The 23,090-nt window shown below is 44.7% G+C and overlaps 1 long non-coding RNA gene across 3 annotated transcripts in view; it reads left to right on the top strand.

The window, feature by feature from the left end:
• Positions 1-18,356, top strand: part of LOC119147303 — a 40,591-nt gene extending 22,235 nt beyond the window's left edge. Inside the window, exons 4-5 of one of the 3 annotated variants that reach the window (XR_005103987.1) lie at positions 2,473-5,220; positions 18,345-18,356. This is a non-coding gene — a long non-coding RNA (uncharacterized LOC119147303). Of the gene's footprint in view, positions 1-2,472; positions 6,235-18,344 lie in introns of those variants that run through there. The other 2 variants (XR_005103988.1, XR_005103986.1) reach the window with 2 other exon arrangements.
• The last annotated feature ends 4,734 nt before the right edge of the window (positions 18,357-23,090 follow it).

Consider the following 23,090-nt stretch of genomic DNA (forward strand, 5'->3'; position numbering starts at 1 on the left):
AATTAACCAACTCCTCCAGAGGATGGCTGTAAATGCTTTTTATGGGGATTTTCTTCGGGGTGAACTGCTGTTGGGTCAAAGTGCTTGTAGTACTCCTGCTGCCTTTGCTGCTCTTACTGCATGTTGCAACAGCTTGCACAGCCAGTTTCCATGCACCGTCACATGTTAAATCACTCCTGACATCAGCTTTCAAGAGCCTTCAGCCCAGCCCCACCAGAGCTGGGACAGGAATCCAGGTCCTGAGCCCCAATTTCTAACTCGAGTGTTATGAAACACTTTAGACTCGTAACTTCTCTGGGCTGACCTCACTTCTCTGCAGAGCAAAACCACTGATGAGCGCACCGACCTCCAGAGGCACCGAGCTAGAGGCACCTATTTTCAGCAATAGCGAGCAGTAAGTGCTGAAGCAGGTCAGATTGAAAAGCAAACCGTGAGGCTCAAATCCTGCGTTTAACAAACCAGGTGCCAATATGGGGCCGTGATATATTTTTCCATTCATCATGTGTTGCAGAGATAAAAGTGTTGTGTTTTGATTTTGGGGGGGCTAAGACTCTGTGGAAAGCCTTTCCAGTGGAGCTTGTGAGATCACCCGTAATAAGATAACATAACTAATGCCAGAGGGCATCGGCATGTGTCAGGCACCCGAAGGCACCACAGCCTGGCCAAACATTGCGGTCTGGAGGCTTGTGTTTGTGGAAGGTGTTGTCGCTTGTGACACTGGAGGGAAAAGACAAAGTTACTTTCAGTTGGAGACGTGTGGTCTGGGCTTGATTAAAAGCTGAAGAAATGCAGAGCGGTACAAGTAGAAAATCACAGTTACTGAAAAATAAGCATTCGTATACATGTTGGAGAGACGTCACAATTTAGCCATACTTGAAACAAAATCCCTAATTTCCTTTGTACAAAGCTGGTGTCACAACAGCCCTTTTGTCATATTTATCTCATCCCCCTGCTCTCCCCAGCCGGCCAGCCCTGACACAAAGAACAGCTGTCACAACACTGCTGCAAACAGGTTAGGATGAATGGATGTCTGGATGTGAGCTGAATCCACTCTGTCTGAGGTCTGGACTGAAGTTTGCTGGTCAAGAAGGTGCGGGGAATGTGAATGCAATTTGGCAAGAGCTGTTGTGAAATTTCCAAATAACAGAAAAAGAAACGGATCTGGTTTTTTAATTTATTTTTTTTTTCGGATTAGACTGCCTTTGCCAAACATTGGACGTCAGAGAACCATAAAATCATAGAATTGTTTAGGTTGGAAAAGACCTCTAAGATAATCAGGTCCAACCATTAACCTAGCACTGCCAAGTCCACCACTAAACCATGTCCCCAAGTGCCACATCTACACCCCTTTTAAATACCTCCAGGAATGGTGACTCAACCACTTCCCTGAGCAGCCTGTTCCAGTGCTTGACAACCCTTTTGGTGGAGGAATTTTTCCCAATACCCAAGCTAAATCTCCCTGGTGCAACCTGAGGCCATTGTCTCTTGTCCTATCGCTTGTTACTTGGGAGAGGAGACTGACAGCCACCTCGCTACAGCCTCCTTGCAGGCAGTTGTAGAGAGCAGTAAGGTCTCCCCTGAGCCTCCTTTTCTCCAGGCTGAACAGCCCCAGTTCCCCCAGCTGCTCCTCAGAAGACTTGTGCTCCAGACCCTTCCCCAGCTTTGCTGCCTTTTTTCTAGACACGCTCCAGCACCTCAGCGTCCCTCTTGCAGTGAGGGGCCCAAACTGAACCCGGTATTCGAGCTGTGGCCTCACCAGTGCCGAGTACAGGGGGACGATCAGTCCCCTAGTCCTGCTGGCCACACAGTTTCAGATCCAAGCCAGGCTGCTGTTGGCCTTCTTGGCCACCTGGGCACACTGCTGGCTCATGTTCAGCTGGCTGTGGACCAACACCCCAGGTCCTTTCCCACCAGGCACTCTCAGCCACTCCTGCCCGAGCCTGTAGCTCTGTGGGGCTGGTGTGACCCAGGTGCAGGACCCGCGCTCAGCCTTGCTGAAGCTCACACAGTGGCCTCGGCCATCGGCCCAGCCTGCCCAGCCCCCTCTGCAGAGCCTCCTGCCCTCAGCAGATCAACTCTCCCGGCCAGCTTGGTGTCACCTGCAAACTGACTGAGGGTGCACTCGATCCCCTCATCCAGATCGTTGATAAAGACATTAAACAGGCCTGGCCCCAGCACGCAGCCGCTTGTGACCGGCCACCAATAACTTCAAGAGGTAATAATTTCAAAGCAATGAACTAGGTCGAGATGTCATCGGAAGAGGTATGTGGAATGAACAGAAGTTCCCTGGGCAGCCTGACATTGCAACAAGATGTGCTGCCACTGCAGGGACTCACGGAGCATTGCTCAGGGTGCTGCTGCTGCTTTCACATCCTGTTATGTTTCAGGACACTTCACTTAGTCTCTCTGAAAGTGAATGAAGTGGTTTCATTCTCATTACATTGCAGATGTCCACATTTTATTTCGTTTCAGAGGAAAAAGGGAAGGTGAAGGGCCATTCCTTGACCAGAAACCAGATGTACCTCTTGAGAATGAAACAGAGAAGGCACAAGCCTTGCAGCTGGCTGAAATGCTGAAGGCATTTTTTTCTGGGGAAACCAGTGAAGGCAAAAAAGGGAATGTTATCCCTTCCTCTCTCTTCTCAGTTCCTTAAGTTCTATGATCTGATTGTTCACAGGCAGAAGATGATTCGCTGAATAACTGACCCAAAGGTGTTCGGTGCCTCTTGAGAGCCATGGCTAGTCAGTGTAACAGCAAGCCTGCTACAGGGAAAATGCAAGAGACCATGGTGGTGACTTCTCCCAGAGCGAGGGCAAGAGCTGTTGTTCAAAGCTCTCCAGGACTGTGCAGCGGCCTGTCCCACTTCCCTTTTCTGCGAAGGAGAGCGTGATGCACCAGGGTGCTGCCTGCGTGAGACGGAACTGCAGCGCCTGGCTGACTCTGCGGCTGCTGCCAGTGGCGGTACTACAGTAATTAATCAAACCGGCAGTCCCTAACAGGTTAACTACAGTCATTCCCTTCATTGTACACACGGGGGATTCAAAATGCAAAAGCTGTCTTGTCTGAAGAAACCTAGTAAATTAGTGTCAAAGCCCACATGAAACTTCTTGAGGCCAAATACCCACGTTAGCAGTTATGTACTTCTTCAAAAGTACTTAACTATTGTTTTGCATGCACGTGTCTTTACTGATAATTCAAGCCATGTGACAGTTTGAATTTATATGTCTAAAGTTAGAATTGAAGTTAAGAAAAACCTCAGGCCTGGAGGTTAATCATGAAATGCAATGAACCTGAACCCATGGGTAATTCGCTCTCTGTTTTTCTAGACATGATATTTCAACGATCAGGGTTTCTTAAAGAAGTAACCGTACTTAGGATGTTTCATCTGCTGAACGGGAATTATCATTCAAATTAACATTCAAAAATCTGCAGATTATGCCCTGGTTGCATAGGCTAAGGGAGATCTCAGCCAGCTCTAATCAGAAAAGCAGCAGAGCACATTGAAATTACATAGCAGGTTTTTCTCAGCCTCACCCAGAGCGGGACTCATTATACTTGGACTTTTTACAAAAACACTTAAAAAAATATTCACAGCGCTCTATTATAATTGGCCAACAGGTGTTTGGAGTTTAAACACATATTCATTAGGACTGTGATAGGCATTTTTTCATAGCACTAAATGCTATGCTCCAGTCTTCCAGCTTCAGGGTTTGTTATGAGCCACACTTGCTCCCTACAGCTTTTAAAAGATACTGAACTTTGTGAATTTTCTCTGTTAACATAGACTGTATCTCAAACAAGTTCATTTTAAAGAAGTTTCCAGGTCTTGCAGGCTAGAACAGAAGTGGAAATGTCACTCTCTGAAAGACGTTACAGGAGTTACAGTTGGAAGATATTTAGTCTATATTGCATCTTGCAGGTACCATCACATTCCTCTGTACAGTTGTGTATTCAGACGCCTGTCAGTGCAAGTCTAATCTTTCTTTATTTTTTTTAATGATTATTTTGCAGTAATGTAACAGAGTCAGAGACACCAGCCAAAACTGGACAAGATGCTACAAGTGTTTTGGATGTGTTTGGAAGAATGTGGAACATGGCTGTTTCCTATGAGTGTAGCTGATTGCTTCATCCCAGTATCACTTCTTCCAGCCTCACTCTTATCTCCTTACCATGTATCACACTATGTAACCACAGACTTCCAGACTGGTTTTGGGGCTTTGGCCCTTTCAGTGAGGAAAGTTGTTCTATTTCTTCATCTTATCTCTACAGCTGTCATCTTTCCTAATTTCCCTGTACATCCAGGAGTGCCTCGTATCAGCACTGGCTGGCCTCAGGTCACACCGCGGGTCTTTGCTGCTGAAATGTTAACATTTCTGTCCTTATGGGTAACTCTTACTGAGAAAATCTGGCTGCTCCTTCATGGCCAACAGCAAGGGTTAATTGAAAAAGAAGTTCAATAAAGCGTATTGTGGGGTGAGAGGGCTGGGAAGATGCTGGTTCCCCAGCACTGGGCAGCGGTGTGAAACTCCCCCAGTTCTCATGTCAGCTCGGTGACACTGGCCAGGGTTTTGACAGCTCTGCATACCCCAGCAGCAGAAATTTCTGAGCGAAACTGGCCTGGCTTGCTGCCATCTCTTTGGCTGTTGATGCTGTTGCTGGATTTCCTTGGAGTCAGTGAGATCACAGCCTCTAAACGCTGCAGCTTCCCAGCAGTATGCAGGAGGAAAAGACCCGGTCACAAAGTCTTTTATAATGTTTAACTTAATATCTATTGAAATGGAAAACAAATTACACACACCAACATTCCCTCTGAAATAGGATGACCTTTCCCTGCCTGCAGTGGTCTGAAAGCTGGGTACTTGTCACATCTCCCTGCATGACTGCTGTGTTTTTTTTCAGTAGTGATGGGGACTGTGTCTCAGTGTCTTAAGAGTATCCTGTATACACAGCCTGGGTACGGCTCTTGCTTTTTACCTGTTCTGACTTGGAAATAAAACTGTGGTGCAGAATTCAATGCACAGGAAATGGTAACTGTCCTACAGGGATCTAGGTTTTGGATTGGATTAATTACAGCAAAGAACACAACTCTGGCAATCTAGACTTCAATTTTGAAAACCTCATGGTGTCTCTTCCAGTTAATCCCACCCCTCAGAAATCTGCTTTTCAATAGCTTTCTAAATTTTGGAGTTACCGTCTTAGGAAAGGCTTTCTCACTCCCCTGTTTTCAAAAACCAGTGACTTAGCAGAAGTGTTACGTTACTGGGTCACTGGACCATCCCTCAACAAGCAAATCTTTCCACTTTCTGAATGTGTTATTGTGTTTCTCTAAAAGAAATTATACTCAGGTATTTCTACTCAGTGGAGTGGACATGAAGATAGTTGGCCAGTTTTGGCACACAGAAAGCAGGTAGGAGTTTCTGTGAGCAGATAGGAAGTGAGTAAATTGCTCCATCAGAGTTGTCGTGGAGCAAATCATGCACCAAGGCAGCATGGGGCTGGCAAGGCTCCCACACATTCCTACTGTCCTCATCCCATGTAAGTCTCAGTTACACAGACAAGAAAATGCTCCCTAATAATGTTTGGTGGTTACCTTAGTCCCTTTCCATGTGCACTGTCTTTTTTCCAACCTTTTTCTTGTCTAGCAGAATCAAACTGCAGCAAATAATCTCTCTTCGATTGCCAAAGGTTTACTGGGGCAGTGGAAAGATGTGTGTGTGAATGTGTTTGTCTTTTTTGGCTGGCTCATCATAATATTTTGGCTTCTAATCAGGCTGAATAGTACAGTTGTATTCTGACTCTTTATTTTTATTCTCTCTTTTATTATCCTGAACATTGATGTAACTGTGCCGTAACATTGTACGTTTAGCTACCTGTTGTTCTGCTGTGATTCATGTGCTAACGAGTGTTCTGCTCAGACCACGATGGCTGTATCAGTCTGTGAAGTCAGCCTAAGGAACAGCTTAATGCTCTTCTAAAAGATCTGCATGTTCTATCTGTTAGCAGCCTGACTCACCCATTTCTCTGGCACACACACCCCCTCCCCCACCCCCCTCCAATTCCATGGCTTTCAAAAAACGTACACTTGAAAAATGTCTCCTCTCTTTAGAAAGAGGAAAAGCAGTGATATTGTTGCCAAACTATCCCATTACTGAGATAAAGTAGTACAAGGATCATTCTTGGGCTGACTGTAATAAAAATAATGACAATAGAATAAATCATATTTGCAACATGGAATACCGTATTAGTCATCTACAAGCGTGCTGCGTGTGCTGCCTGTTCTGGAAGGGGAGTTCAGCGCTTTTTGCAGGGAAATGAGAGGGCTGAGAACGTTACATGTTCACACTCAAACCTGTGGGCAGGCCAGGAGAGGACCAGACTGACCCTCTTTGACCTCTACTTAGCATGGGTAAAAAGTTCCCAGTTCTTTGCCTTCAAGGCCCTGGAGATGGAGGTTACTGGAAACTGAAAGCAGTAATAAAAGGATTCCACCAGAACCCCATATTGGTGATTTTTGCAGTAAATGTAGTGACTGAGGTCCCTGCATTTTGAAGTAGCTCTCTTGAGCATCTTCTGGCAGTATAGTCATGGTAGCATGAGGCTCGGGAGAAAGTGCAAAACTTCCCTAGAAAGCTGGGGAGTTAATTGAGTACTTCTCCTGAACACAGTATTTCCACAATTAGTTTAAAGGCTTAGGTATAGCAGGATATAGCTATCTAAAATATCATCCTTACCTCTTTGGAGTTAAGGTCTGACGCTTGCCCTATATCTTATGTTAAAAAAAGGTTGCTAGAACAGAATGGCAGCACTGTATGTGGTCTTTCCTTTGGGCAGGGAATAGAGAAGCACATGTCAACATCCCCTTTGTGGGAATTCACAGACAATCTCTGGTACTAACAGTATTTTGTATGGATATTCATGGCCAAAATAAAGGGATATGAAATGCACTGAAGACTGAACCATCTGTGGAAGGCTGCCATGCAGAAGGGCTACCAAGACCAGCAGCCATCTTCACGGATGGCCTCCACAGCTTTAATTTATTGCTCTGCCACAGAGCTGGTCCTTGCAAGCAGTTCAGTTTTTCTCCCCACCAAATGTGTGTGTTTCCTCCAGAATGTATGGTTCATCCAACACCTCCTGGGAAGGCAGGGGAGCTCTCCGGAGGAGCCACCTGGTAAGTCCCTTGCCTGCTCTCCGGGAACTCTGCAATGCCTCTGCCCCAAAAGAAGGGCACGGGGAGCCAGTGGAGGTGGCTCTGATGGGACTGGGCAAGGGGGAAGGCTGTAGAGAAGGCAGTAGATGAAGGGCATGGGGTTACAGCCCCAGTTTGGGGAAATGGTAAAGCGCCTGCAAGGTGGCGAGTTTCCTACCTGTACCGGAATTGAACTAGGTAGCTTTTTAGGACCGTCTGGAGTACAAGCAACGTAAAATGATCTCTGATACAATGTGAAAACAACTATCCCCAAATGAGTTACTTGGTTTGAAAAATTACTTATTTTTTGGCAGTGGAAAATTGCTTGAAGGAAAACTTTTTTTAAAAAACCCATTTATCAGTCTTTCAGAATATTTCACATTTCTCGGGAATGGCGTGGGTGGTTTGGATCAACAGAGTAGGGTTTTAAAAATAGCGACATGGACTCCTACTACCTTTCTAACAGCTAATCAGTAGTTTTATGCCAGAGCGATTTCGCTTTATCAAACTTATATGAGGTCTTCTGTGGCTTCTCAGTTGTAACTGCCTAGGAAGTCCCAAGAATAAAGAAAATTTCCTGAGTCTAATTTAAATAGCAGAACTTACTGATGGCCGAAAAGGTTGACATATTTTTCTTGCCTTAAGATATTTATGAGTTATTTTTATATTTACCTTGCACAACATTGCTACAAAACCTGCCTAACAATTTTTAGGAAAAAATATTTGTTCTATAAATGTGCTTTAAACGGCTTGTGAATTCTCTGGCTGCTAATTTTGATGAGCAGGGTGCACACATCTGGCATGTAGTCTTTGTGCAAAGTCCTGCTTTGTAGTTCAGCATTACCTTCAGTGTTTAGTAGACCTCTTATTCTTCCTTCTGCTCCAGCACCCACACAAATCTTACGATAACTCTCGAATAACATGCCCTGGCTATATTAAGGAGGTGAGATACCATATATAGGAAATGCGACCTCGAGTTTATGTTTCGAAAAAGTTGTTGTGTGCTTGTTAGGGTTTGCATATTAACAGACAGTTTAGGTATATTGTAATGATCTTGAGTTTAATCCCTAAAAGTCTTACTAGCTGTGCGCTGACTGTATTCAAGAAATGATTTTGGAAGCAACAGACAGAGGAGAAGGGGTGAATTCAGCTGTTATTTGAGAAAGTGTAGTAGTTGGTTAATCTGGGAAGTTATGCAGAGATCGGTTTAAAATAGGCATGACGGCTGTGCATTGTAGTGTGTTACCTACGTTCTTACATTAGGACAAGCGTTATTGGGCTTGTTCATCAAATGGTAAAATTAATAGCTTGCGCAATACGTGCAATTTGTTCCTTTTAAATTCCCTCCCTTCAAGTCTCAATGATAGTGTGTTCCAGTAAATCAACAGCAGAGATTTTTTTTCCTTCCTGGTATTTGTCTGAAGCTTCAAATATTGTTATTTTAGCCCTTACAAACTGAAACCAACCAATAGTAGTTTGACACATCTCTCCTTTCGAAGTTGGCAGACAACACTGTGAAATCCCACATACGTATCTCTGCCAAGTGGAGAAGGAAAGCAGAATGAGGGAAGGAGCTCCATCGCTATACTGTACAGCCGGCTGGCGAGAGGTGCGTCAGCAGAATGACTCTTGCTTGACATAATCAAATAGGAGACTGTGGGGGGCCATGTACAAATAATTAGGCTTATTTCTCCTCAGGGCTTTATTCACTGCTGGAAATGACATGTAAAACGGAAGAGGCAGATTAGGAATGAGGTCTGAGAAGACAGTGTTTGAAAGTCTGCTTGTACTGTAACCACTTTCACTGGAAGAGAGGTCCCCAGGGCTTGATTTGCTTCTCCAGAATGAACTTGACCCTTTTAAAAACAATGTTTAAAACCTTTTTTTTTAAAAAATTCTTATTTAGGGTTAGTTCTCAGATCATTTTAAAACATTATCTTCCCTGAAGTATTTTATAATCATTTAGGTAGTAATTATACACTGCATGCTAAGGATAAACCAACTGCCCTCCAAGGTTTAGGATATAAAATGAAGGTGTTCATAATGGCCCCCTCCCAGTCAAACTCTAAACCTAATGTTGAGAGACATGCTTAGTTCAAAATGAAACACAAATGAAAGACCTTACTTAGTCTGAAGAACTTGTAGAGACACAATAGTTCCTATAATTGCTCAAAACCTTTTCTTCCTTGGCACTGGAAGTTACCACCAGTAGGGAAGGACTCAGGCATGGTCCTTTTGTTACCTTCTGTACTACAGAAGGCAAACCACTGGCAATGTCTTGGTTGTCATAAGAAGCCCCTGCAGGCCACTGATTATGACCAAACTTTAAAAGCTAAACAGTGGTGTTTTTCATTTTCCAAGTACCTAAAGCCAAAGACATTGCAATCTTCAGCATCTTAGCAAAAAAATTGTGATATATGAAGGCATGGAGACAGTATCAGAAGAGAGGGAGACCTGATTCCTCTGCCATTAATTACTTTGTGTAGCTGAAGCTGTCTTGAAATAATTTTATTTCGTGACGTAATTTTATTTTATGAAAAATGTTGGTATTTTTTGATCCAATCTATAGATATCCTCAGGAAAAGCTCTTTGTCTTCCGTTTTCCATAGGAATAATATTAATGTCATCTTTTACCTCAGATAATTCATATATGTGAGGTATTAGAAGGCTGTGGTAGAAATCCTGTTGCAGTCAGCACCACTCCACCATTCCTGGAGTAGAAAATTTCAGGAAAGACATGGATGGCGATAGATGAGAGGGGCATTGTCTGTTGAAAAAGAGTGGAAGTGCCGAACAGCTGTCTCCTCCCCTAAGCAGCACTCATCCTGGACTTTGCATGAGGTGAGAATCCCCTGAAGAAAATAGCTCATGTTCCTGGAACTAAAGGCGATCTCACAATATATAAACCCAGCAGGAGCCAGTGTGACCAGGCCTGTTAATGTGCTGCTAAGCAATTTCCTTCTAAACCTTCTAACATTTTTAAGTGGGATGTGATATTCATCACAGAGTAGTCATGGACTTGAAGTGGACAAACCTTTATAGCACCTCTACAAAATACTTTTTAAAGGGTACATATGCATGTAATTTCACTTGAAGAATCAAAGTCCCTTTATAAGTAAAGAAAATGCTTTAAAAACTGCTGGAAGCTTTTTTCTTTTTTTTTCCTTTTTTTTTTTTTTTAAATAAACACCATAGTGATGTTGGTTTCCATGTCCTTTCTAATGAATATGGGAAAACTGATATTTCTGTTCAAATACATCCTCTTTTTTTTCTCATTTCCTACCTTTTTTACCTTCATTAAGTCTATGGAGCAGGTTGGCTGAGGTTTTCCCTGTCTGGTGGAGAATGTCTTGGATGTCTCTGAGACCAGGCTTTGCAAGGTCTCATGCTGAAGAGGCAGAGATGTTGATTCACTGGCCCAGACCTTTCTGCTCTTCTTCAAGACCAAAAGTTAAGCAGCTCGTGAAGCTGGAAAGTTGGTAAACTGAAAATTGTAAAAGGAGAAACAGTCTAGCTAAAGAAGTCAGTTGCTCAACTTACACTTTGCAGTGTCAGTGTTTAGTTCCCTAGTTACCTTATCATCATTGTGGATTTTCCTAGAGCAACAGGCCCTAAAATTCTACTTTGGTGACTCTTTTCTTTCAAAAATAAAACTAAAGTTTTGGAGAGCAAGTTATTAAGAAATTAATATGTATACTGTTGTTGTCTTACTACGTTACATATAATTGAAAAATCTCCTTAGCAAAATCAGTTTATTTTTTAAGCTCTTTTCATGATTTTAGCTAGTTTTTGTTATCAATGACAATGCAGCATAGGCATTTAACTGTTAACATTATCTTTAAAAGAAATATCACTGTACTTCATTAATGGGATGAAGGCAGATCCCATAGTCTTTGCACGGATGACACTGGGGTAGTCTGCCTAATAGCACGGGACTGAAGGGGCACCTCCAGCTCATTTATGTGCTCTTTAAAGCTGCTCCCATTAAAAGTCAGTGTCATGGCAAACTGAGAAAAATAAACAATAAAACATAGTTATTATTTCTACTGCTCTTCCCTTAAATATATGACATCGAAGTAAGGGGAAGTAGGAAGTGTCCCACATTAGTCAATCTTGTAGCTCAACAAAAGCTTTAACCTATTGCAATAGGAAATCTGCAGACTTCCTTTAACCACAATGTAACTTGCTAAATGCTTGTGCTCTTACGACATACAAATGAATGGTCTTGCAAAAGGTATTGCATCTTTCATCCTGAAAGATGGATATCCTGTTTCACTTGAGACAAGGGAAAACATGCTTATATAAGAAAATGAAAGCAAACTGTGTGGTAATGAACTCTGCAACTAGTTCAAGAAAGCAATAGTGAAATAAAACCGCAAGTTAGCAGAAGAAAAAAGTTCTGTGCCTGGTGTTTTGTTTTTCTAAGTCTCTTAAAAGATCTTATTCTTTAAAGATTTTTAAAAATGCACGGTGTCTTGTCACATACCTAATTGCTGATCAGTTATACTGATTTGACAGACTGCACTAGCTATCTCTAAGACTCTCCTACTCAAAATCGGATTTCTTTTCAAGAAATTTTGCTGTCCTAAACTTTATTGCTTTTGAATTATCCGAAACATTTGATCACAAAACACAGTGCTTTTTCCTCTATTTTGAACAATGGCATGATCCATTGAAATAAGTTTTCTAGACTGAGGAAAATATGACTTTTCCAGTTGCCCTTCTGAGACGTGATTCTGGTGGATCAGCCTTTGTTAGGTGAACAGTCTTTGCCTGCATCAGTGTAAAAATGATAGCCAGTGTGTGGCTGTGAAGCATGTGCATATAACATAACAACAATATATTGTATATTATTATAAATTACATGTTATAGTTTATATGTATTTTTACAAACAATTTCCCCTTCCTACTGTAACCACATATCCTGTAATTGCAAGGATGACTTCAGGGAATGACATGAATGGCATTTTTATGAAACTTTTCATGGAATTATGAAATTGCTACTGCAATAATTTTAATTTGGGGATTTCCCTAAACACCAGAGAACAACAACAGCCTACATCAGATCTCAGAAAAACCCATCAAAGAAGTTGCATACAGTTGTAGAGGAAGGAATAGTGCAGCGCAACAAGTATGACTTCAATGGCACTTTCATCATCACAATTTCATTTTTTCCACGAATCACTACAAAAAACCCAAAGGGCCTCTTTTTAACCATACTACTTTTAAACATTCATGGAGTTGAAGCAGCTGATCACTCCAGACAGTGGCAAGAGAAGGGCCTGCTTGTAACGTGTGTTGTGGCTTTGGTGAGGGGCACAGATGGATCACGCAGCACACCAACCCTTGCTGTCTAGAAGATCTCTCCAGGAACAGTGGTGTCTGGCCACTGTCAACCAGGCTACAGAGGCATCTAGGTTTTGTTGGAGCTGGTGCCAGCACAGAGCCTGTCCCCAGATCACAGCAGCAACCAAAGGGAGTGCCTGTTTGCCATGGTCTCGCAGTATTAAGGACATGCATAATTTTCAGAAGGATCCATGGGTACAGACTTTGTGAGGAATCACTGAATAACAGAACGGTTGGGGTTGGAAGGGACCTCTGGAGATCATCTAGTCCAAGCCCCTGCTAAAGCAGGCTCACCCAGAGCAGGTTGCACAGAATTGCATCCAGGTGGGTTTTGAATTATCTCCAGAGAAAGGGACTCCTCAGCTGGGCAGCCTGTTCCAGTGCTCTGTAACCCTCAAAGTAAAAAAGTGTTTCTTCATACTCAGATGGAACTTCTCGTGTTGCAGTTTTTGCCCGTTGCCCCTTGTCCTGGGCAGCTGGGGACTGCTGAAAAGAGCCTGGTCCCATCCTCTTGACACTCACCCTTAAGATAACTGATTACATTGATGAGATCCCCCCTCAGCCTTCTCCTCTCCAGCTACACAGCCCCAGCTCTGCCAGCCTCTCCTCACCAGGGAGGTGCTCCAGGCCCCTCACCAGCTCCGCAGCCCCCGCTGGGCCCTCCCCAGCAGCTCCCCGTCTCCCGTGACTGGGGAGCCCAGCGCTGGGCCCAGCACTCCCGGTGGGCCTCACCAGCCCGAGCAGAGGGGCAGGATCAGCTCCCTGCACCCGCTGGCCACGCTGCCCCTAACGCGCCCCAGGCTCCCACCCGCCTTCTCGGCCACAGGGCCACCGCTGGCCCGCGGGCAACCGGCTGTCCCCCAGCACCGCCCGGCCCTTCCCCGCAGAGCTGCCCCCCAGCAGCCCACCCCCAGCCTGTGCCGGCGCAGGGGCTGTCCCTCCCCAGGGCAGGACCCCGCGCTGGCCCCTGTGGGACCCCATGAGGTCCCCTCCCCCCGGCTCTCCAGCCTGCCCAGGCCTCGCTGAGGGCAGCACGGCCTGCTGGTGTCCCGGCGGTTCCTCCCAGTTTGTGCCATCGGGAGACCTGCCGAGGCTGCGCCCCGTCCCCTCAGGTCACCGATGACCCAGCTGAACAGGACGGGACCCAGCGCTGACCTGGGGCACAGCGCTGGCTACAGGCCCCCGGCTGGGCTCTGCGCCGCTGGTCGCAGCCCCTGAGCTCTGCCCTCAGCCCGCGCTCAGCCCATCACTGCCCACCCGCCTGACCCACGCTCCTGAGCTTGCCCGGGGGCTCTGGTGGGGGACGGTGTCAAGAGCCTGGCTGAGGTCAAGGTAGGCACCATCCACCGCTCCCCTCATCGACCCAGCCAGTCATTCCGCCGTAGGAGGCTGTCAGGTTGCCAGGCATGGCTTCCCCTTGGTCAATCCACGTTGACTGTTCCTGGTGACCTTCTTTTTCTCCACGTGCTTGGAGCTGACCTCCAGGATGAGCTGTTCCATCACCTTTCCAGGGATGGAGGTGAGGCTGACCAGCCCATAGTTTCCTGGGTTCTCCTTCTTGCCCTTTTTGTAGACTGGAGTGACACTGGCTTTCCTCCAGTCCTCAGACACCCTCCTGTTCTCCATGCCCATCAAAGATGACGGACAGTGGCTCAGCAATAACGTCTGCCAGCTTTCTCAGTGCTCGGGGGTGATCCCATCAGGGCCCACGGGTTTGTGGGTGTCAGGTTTGCCTAAACGATCTCTAACCCGATCCTCCTCGACCAAGGGAAAGTCTTCCTGTCTCCAGACTTTCTCTCTTGCCTCCAGCATCTGGGATTCCTGAGGACCAGCCTTGGCAGCAAAGACTGAAGCAAAGACGGCATTCAGTACCACCGCCTTCTCTGTGTCCTTTGTCACCAGACACCCCCCTCATTCAGCAGCGGGCCCACATTTTCCCTAGTCATCCTTTTGCTACTGATGTACTTGAAGAAGCCTGTCTTGTCCTTGACATCCCTTGCCAGATTTAATTCTCAATTGACCTTTGCCTTCCTCGTCGCATCCCTGCATGTTCTGACAAGGTTCCTATGTTCCTCCCAAGTGGCCTGTCCCTTTTTCCATGATCTGTCTGTTTGAGTTTTGCCAGAAGCTCCTTGCTCTTCCACGCAGGCCTCCTGCCCCCTTTGCTTGATTCCTTACTCATAGGGAAGCACCGACCTTGAGCCTGGAGGAACTGATGCCTGAATATCAGCCAGCTCTCTTGGGCCCCCCTGCCTTCCAGAGCCCTAACCCATGGGATTCCTCCATCAGGGTTGCAATCTTACTGCCCTGCTTCCTGCATGCAGGATCCTGAACGCCGCCATCTCATGATCACTGCAGCCGAGGCTGCCCCCAGCCTTCACATCCCCAGCCAGTCCTTTGTTTGTTAGTACAAGGTCCAGCAGCACACCTCACCTTGTTGGATCCTGCCACCACCTGTGTCAAAAAGTTATCATCAGTGCTCTGCAGGATCCTCCTGGACTGTGTGTGCCTAGCTGTGCTGTCTTTCTAGCAGATAGCAGGGTGATTGCAGAAAAAACATTTTGTTGCTAAAACCGTTCACATGAGTAGTCACCAGAGCCTGTCTAGGAATCAGAGGTTCAGTCATAGCACGGAGGCTCATTTCAGTCATGTTTGAGACTTTTAGGAAATGTGTTCAGTTTTAGATATAGTCTGATTATTCTCATTCTGCAAAGTACTATATGCAGGAAACAATTTTCTTTGGTAAGTTCCTTGTTTACAAAGCTAAGTATGACTTTATTTTCAATCCATTGTGATGTCCTCCATTTGTTATCTAAATAATTCACCACTTTGGTGTATTTTGCCTTTCACATTTATGACCTAAATGTGAAAGAAATATCACCTAAATGTAGAAGTGTTCTCCAGAGGAACTTGTGTTTTCTGTCTTTTAGAGGACTTTGAAGCCATAACATAAGTTGTGGTCTTCACATTTTGAAAAGCATTGTGACTTGTGAAGGGAAATATTTTCATCGCACTTCAGGAGTTGATAAATGTTAGTACATGGATAAGAAAAATAGTGTCTAGGCATTACTTCATTATTTCTCAGTGCAGTTAACCATTAACACAGTTTATTGTGTTTTATTTAATGAATGAAGATTCCATTCCTTTAGAAACGAGGCCATTCATTTTCAGTGCCCAGATATGCACTTAACAAAGGCAGTTCTCACCTCCTCTTCTAACAAGTGGCTCCACTAAAGCTGCTGCAAGTCTAATGTGGATCTGCATTGGCCCTGGAAGAAGAGTTAACTGATGTAATGCATTTTTTACCTGCATCAGTTATGGGTCTGGGGTGCATTGGTGAGATTTAGAAATAGACCTGGGAAAAGCATCAGGACTTCGTGCAAAGCTGTACACAACAAAGAGGAATTCTGCACTGGGGGGATCCCAGTTGGGCTAATTCCCATGAATGACTCCTTTGCTCAGCAGTGGACCCCAAAGGAACTATTTCCTCCATTACTCCAAAGATACTCCCACTGAACTGCACTCATGTAACAACCTATTGTCTTCAAGAGACAAAATATTTATGCTTGATTCATACATTTCATTGAAAGAGAGACTGTGCTTCCCTTGAGCCTAGCTGTATTGGACTGAGAGAAGACGATCCTGATGCCACACACACTGCATGAAACCCAAGGTCTTGGCACTGACACTTCTCACAGGCTTTCCCTCTAGCCCCAGCCAAGAATGCCTCCCTCTCTGCTCTGCTGCTCAGACAAAGGCAATAAAAAGAAAACTGGCAGAAGTAATTTACTGCTTTAAACAAGAAATAAAACCTCACAAGACCTTCGAGGGGAACACAGAAACAGCCACAATGCAGAAACGGTATGCCTCATCTAATCCAGTGTTTATGAGTGTATATATCTACTAAAATTGTCTGGGATGGCCTATGGAAGCTGGCCTAGATAAAGCATAGATGAAGTCTTTCAACATGTTTATGTTGTGTAAAGGAAACACTGCGCCTTGAAAAGGTTCTTGAGACCCAGGGCTTGGGATCTTGCCCTTCCCTATTTCAGTAGGGCCTGTAGCAATAGGACAAGGGGTAATGGTTTTAAACCAAAAGAGGGGAGACTTGGACTAGATATAATGAAGAAATTTTTTATGATAAGGGTGGTGGAACACTGGATCAGGTTGCCCAGAGAAGTGATAGAGGCCCCATCCCTGGAAATATTCAGTGTCAAGTTGGATGGGGCTGTGAGCAACATGATCTAGTTGAAGAGGTCCCTGCTTTTTGCAGGGGGGTTGGACTAGACAACTTTCAAAGGTCCCTTCCCACCCAAACTATTCAATGATTCGATGAACCAGGCATCTTATCAGAGAAGATCAGGTTAGTCAGCCGTGATTTGCCTGTGAACAATCTATGCTGACTGCTCCCAATCATCTTCATGACCTTCACGTGGCTGGAAAAGATTTCCAGGAGGATTTGCTCTGCAGCCTTCCCTGTACCTAAGACAAAGCTGATTGGCGTGCATTTCCCTGGGTGGTTGTTCTTGAAGATAGCTGTGATGTGTCTCTTTCTAAACATCAGGCACCTCCCTCAGTCACAATGACTTTTCAAAGATGATAGAGAGGGCCCGCACAACTCCTCAGGACTTTCAGGCCCATCCGATCTGGTCCTGTAGACTTGTTTCTATCTGATTGGCTTCAATGCTCTTTAACTGTATCTTACTCAACTATGAGCAACTCTTCACTCTGCTGAAGCCCTGAGTGCACCAATAGGCTGTAATTGCCTTAACCACCCTCACCTGGGATCTCCACCCACACCCCCACTGACCATGAGGCCAGGAGCTCTCTTGAGCCCAGGCCCAGACGATGAGTCCCTTCCTGAGCGATGTTGCAGTTGTAGGACCTATTTCCAGACCTGTTTCCTGGTGGTCATGACTCATTGATTTCCTGGGTTGACCTTGGATCTGACTCGTTGCCTTGCTTTTGCCTGATGATCACTGGATGGTTGGTAGGACCTGTTGCTGTCGCTGCTCCTACTCAAGGGCTGTGGGACCGTACCCCTGTGGCAAGATCCCTGCCTGTGCTGTCTTTACCCTTGTCTCACCCTCCCTGGTGAAGCAGCCCTCCCCTTGCTGCCCTCTGGCGTGCTCACACAGACTAGGCTAGTAGGATCAGGGAAATGGGAGACCAGACAGCAGACCTTACTGTTGAAACGTAAGGCCAGAAAGAAAAGCAGTCAGCCTACTCCGTGTCTTTTGTCACTAGGTTCCCTGCCCTGCTACACAGCAAGGCCATGGCTTCCTTAGATTTCATCTTGCTGCCAGTGTGCTTTTAGAAATAATTCTTGTTGGCCAAAATGACCTCTATGTGTTCCAGCCTAGGTGAACTTTGGCCTTCCCGGCTTCACTCTGCAAATTCAGACAAGGCTTCTATGTTCTTCCCGGGTAGCCTGTCTCTGCTTCTACCTTCTGCGTGCTTTCCTTTTGCATTTGAGCTCAGTCAGGAGCTGTATGGCTCTTCCATGGGCCCCTTCTCCAGTGTTCAGTTCCTGCATATCAGAATGGGCTTTACTCAGTTCAGAGCTCTCCTCAGCTCTCATCAGTGTTAGTTGGGAGCTTTTGAGTTGTTTCAGTGCAAGCCAAATTTGTTATTGGGCTTTCCTATAAAGTAAATGTCCCTTGCTGAACCAGAACTGGGACATCTGAGACATCACTTCACTGTAAAAGATATTGTGAGGTGGTGAAGGAACTAGTGGTGGACAGAAATATGAATGCAAAATCATAATATTACTTTCAGTGTGAATGGCTAAAATGCTAGTCTTGCGCAGTGCTGTCTCTTCTGATCTGCATGCAGAGCTGCATCGTACATTCTTACATGCAGGGAATATTGTAGGTTTTCAGTAGTTTCAGTCCACTCATCCTCTAACACAAAAGCAAATGGCTACTAGCCCTAGCGCCAGTTGCTATCGTGCTGGGCCAGGACAGCTCTCTGGAGGACAGCGGAGGGTGGCAGGAGCTTGAGCAGGGTTGCATGGGGTCCCTGCCGCCTGTCTCTGCACACAGGTGGTGACCAGCTGGGATGCTCAGAATACAGCTGTGCAGTGGCTCCTCTGCACGGCAGGTCCGTGCTGGGGCTGTACAGTTCTCGCTGCAGAGGAACGGCTTCAAACCCTCTTCTTCCAGGTATGGACCTGCTACCTGGCACAGCTGCCGCAGCTCACCCTCGAGTGTCACAGCAGCAGCTGCTCGCTCCTTGCTGGCCCTGCCTGCGGACTGCAGCAGTGTAGTGTTAATGAGCTTTGTCAAAAGCTTGTTAAATTCTGCTAACTGTTGTAGCAGCTGCTTTGCTGATCCTTAGTAGCTTCATACAAATCCAAATCAAGATTTTATATGAACCTTTATGGGCAAAGCCTTAATTGGTCGAAAGATATGAGGTGACTGACTTTCTGCCCACCTCCTGTTCCAGTGGAGACCTCCCAGTTCTGAATGCACTGAGCCTGACCCAGTCTTTGTTTTAGGGGAAAACCCACCATATTGTATAGCAATATAAATATGTATACCACCACATCTTCTCAACAAGTATTTTGACATCAGAGAAAACTAGTGGTGACAGAAAACACAAACCCTTTCATGGTGTGGGACTGACAGCAGCACATTGTGTTCAGAGGACGGGATTGGGGAAATAACTTATTTCACACATGTGCTTTATACCAGCTTACAGACATGGTGCAGACTGGTGACTCTCACATCCACACAATGATGTCATCAAGGTTTGCTGGACAATGCCTCAGGTGTCAGGTAGAACTGGGAATGCTGCAAGTTCTATCAGGCCAAATTTGTGCACAGATAATAAAGCGACTGGGAATAAGGACAAAATAGTCCTAATTTTACAGAAATAACTTCAAAAAAGATGGTTTAGTTTGCCTGCAGTGAATTCCATGAAAATATTTTTCTTTTGATATTAGCCCAATTTGTATGAATAACAGCTAATTAAAGATAAAATAAAGGATGGAAAAAACCTTCTAATAATCTATTAAAAAAAGCTCTCGGGATTTTAAGAGGTAATATGTACTTAATGGAGGGGCTAAAAATACAGCTGCATGTAATTATGGCAGGAAAAAGTTCCCAAAGCTGGTCTGCAGAGCTTCCCCAAAAATGGTGTTCGGTAACGTGTCCTTAGGGAGACGAAGGAGAGCAGATTTCACCTTACCTCCTTCACATGCCTTCTGACAGGACCCTTTGAACCCCACTCTTCATGGGGCCATAGGCTCACTTTTAACCCAGCCACCTAGGTAAGCGGATCCATCTACCTGCCCCTGAGCAGCCAGCATCTCTGCTTGCTGTCAGCATTGCTTCTCCATGGCAGCTGCTTTCCAGCCCCACCGCACCGGGAACTCCAGGCTTTTTCTGTCTCGGCCCAGCCCCGAGCTTTGGTGGTACCGTAGCCAAAGCCCCCCAGCATTTTGTCAGGGGAGCAGTCTTTCAATTATTTACCTGGGAGCTTGTTTTTTTGAAATGTTTCTCATGCCTCAATCTAGACTTTTTTTTTTTTTTAAATTTAAAACATTGAAGCCGGTTTAGTTCTCATCCTAAATGTCAATTTTTTTTTTCTTTCTTGACTACAGAGAATTTCCCGGTGTTTGTGAAGCTGCATCTTTGTGCTCCCCTGTACCGCTGCCGCTGGAACGAGGGCGAGCTATGGCCGGGCCAAAGCGGGGCCCCGCGCACCGGGCCCCTCCGGGCGCTAGGGGGCGCTCGCCGGCCGCCCTGCGCCTCCCGCCCAGCTTGCTTAAAACCCGAGCGTGCTGCCCGTGGGTAAAGGTAAACAAGAATACGGAACATTTAGGTTACGAGAAAGCAGATAGTGACATTACGGTAAAGCGATAGGAATCTAAATATTAAATAGCTATAAACAATACTTTAAACAGTATGATTTGAGTCCTAATCGCTATTTAAAACAGCAGCCTGCAGTGACGACAATTTTTACAAGTGGCTGATGAATCGAGTTACTCGGCCAAATGTATCTTAAGGGTTTGATATTCCACAGGATAACTTAGCCCGTTTAAAGTATTTAAGGTCAGAAACCAGAATCATGCAGAACAGGTTATCCAAGGTATCCAAGTATGGCGTGAGCGGATGGCTTCCCAAAGGGCAGGAGGAGCAAGGCAGCTCTCTGGTCCCATAGTGAAACACAAATGGGCTTTGGAAATCTTTTCCTTGAAAGATATGATGCAGTCACAAAATCTAGGCCAAGCTTTATAGATCATTATATTAATAGAGAGAGGGAGGAGAAGTTAAAAGGGAGTTGAACAAAACCTTCTGGGTTTATTGAAAAGCATTTTTTTGCCCATATCTCTTCCAATGAATGGCATGTAAGTGATGGAGGAGGGGGAAAAACCTAGAAAGATTTACTTGGCAAAAATGCCAAGTAGGCTATATTAATGGAGACCAACAGAAAGACATTGAATGCAAATTAAATTAAGCAGAGATCGGTTCAAAATTACAGTCTTTTCAACTATGCCCTTTGTTCAAATACTGAATCATTTATGATTAGATTTTGTGCTTTATTTGGCCGAGCACTCTGAGGTGCTGAGCTCCCTCCTTTAGCTTCAGCTAATCCAGAGATTACTGGAGCTGGTGGAGGCAAAAGACATTGAATTAGTACAGTATTAAAAACATCTGTATAAAATGCTACTACTGTGTTAAAATTAAAATGGGAAACTTCAAAAACTTTGAAAATGCTGTTGCAAATGCATCTGGCTCATCGTTTTTGTGGCTGGATGGCATCACCCCCATCTGGCTGTTTGGCTCCACCACCAGAGGAGTCCTTGGCAATGTTTGATGACAAGTGTGTTCTGGTGGCAGCTTCTAATTCAGGGGGGAGATTCAACCACCCAACCTGCAAATCAACTTGGTATTGTAGGAAATCCCAATTTCTCATTTTCTGTAGTCAAAATTTTGGTTTTTATGAAACAGATGTTGTGCTTTTTTTTTTTTTAAATTGTGATTTGGAATGTTGCCTGACTTTTTAAAGGGTATAAGTAATAATTTCCTATAAATAGAAATTTCTTATAAAAAGATAAAGCCTTTCAACTACCTGTGAAAAAAGTTTTAATAAAATTTCTGGCTACTTCTGGGATTTACTCCCTTATTTACATAGATAATCCTATGCAAACTCAAGGGGAAAAATGAAATTACCATATTTTTAAAGGTAGCTAAAATTGGAACAAAGTCCATAGGTCTTAGTAATATGGGTTATGTGTTTGGATTTAAATTTGCAAGACACAAAACAGCTACCCATTATTTGTCATTATTGCTAAATGAATATGGAAAAAAGCAAGGGATTGTTACTTCTGGGAGATTGATTGGCAGTGTGCAAAGTGGACAGCAGAGCTGGAAAGGAGGCTGCAGGTCCCTGGGTGATCCAGGGCAAGACTCTCTATCGCTGTCATGACAAATAGAGCTGTAAGGCAACTGTTACAGTCTGTAACTGATCCATTGGTTCCAGATATGCTCAACAATCAGTATGTAGATAAGCTAATTTACAGTATATTACTCAAACTAAAGGATGTTTCTACGCTCCACTAATAGTTCCAAAAGGTTATTATTTTCTAGTTAGCGGATAAGACAAAGCCAGACCCTAAGTGATGGAGAAGCTTTGTTTTTATGTAGTTTTGTGGTTACATTCTTGAACAATTGTGCATTCATTTGAAATGGCTTATAATCCGTCAGGACCAGATTGGAATACCACAAGTGCCAAGGCAAAAATGTTGTGGTGGAACACAAGTCAGTGAGCCAGCCAGATTAGGCAGAAACTATGTGATGAAGATAGAAAAGAAATTAAGGCAGGTTGGAAAGCACAAGTGAGCTGTGGCTAGGGATTTAAGGGAATGCTTTAAGTGGCAATTTGCAATCGGAACATGGGAAATGCCGGAATGTAACACTGTAATGGTACATAGTATACAAATCAATTCATGTATTATATTGCAGACTGTAATTATGCAGCATTAGGATATCCATTTTATGCATTATAATATTTTGTAATATTGCTGTAATTATATAATTGCAGCAAATCATAATGTTACATACCATACTAATACCCAAGTAATTAAGACCCTAAAGCACATAAAGCAGTCCTGCAAAATTCTGGTTTTCTTTCCTGACAGGCTTCTTGGAATATTTGGGTGATTGCCACATAATGACACCAAGATCCCCAAGTCTGTATATTGTCACTTCACTGTCTTGCAGTTCTCACTTGTTTTTCATCAGCTTCTGCTTATCATCTCAAGCTACATTTAGCACTAGATGTCCATGAAAGAATGATCTGCAGCTGCCAGCTAAGGTCCTTAGTTAACCTCAGTGGTAAAGCCTCACAACTGTAATATTTACAGTCCTGAGCTCCCACCTCTAGGATGGCTGAAACAGCAGAAGGAACTAGAAGCGTGTTGTTTCCCTGTCCCTGTTCTTCTGCATAGCTGGAAAACCCTCAGCTGTTGGCTCCCGGTAAGCCTTCTGCTAAGGAAGGTACGCTTTGCTCCAGGCACTTAGAATGCATGAATTGTTTTTACTGTACG

The sequence above is a fragment of the Falco rusticolus genome, chromosome 4 (assembly GCF_015220075.1).
Source record: "Falco rusticolus isolate bFalRus1 chromosome 4, bFalRus1.pri, whole genome shotgun sequence".
Lineage (NCBI taxonomy): Eukaryota > Metazoa > Chordata > Aves > Falconiformes > Falconidae > Falco > Falco rusticolus.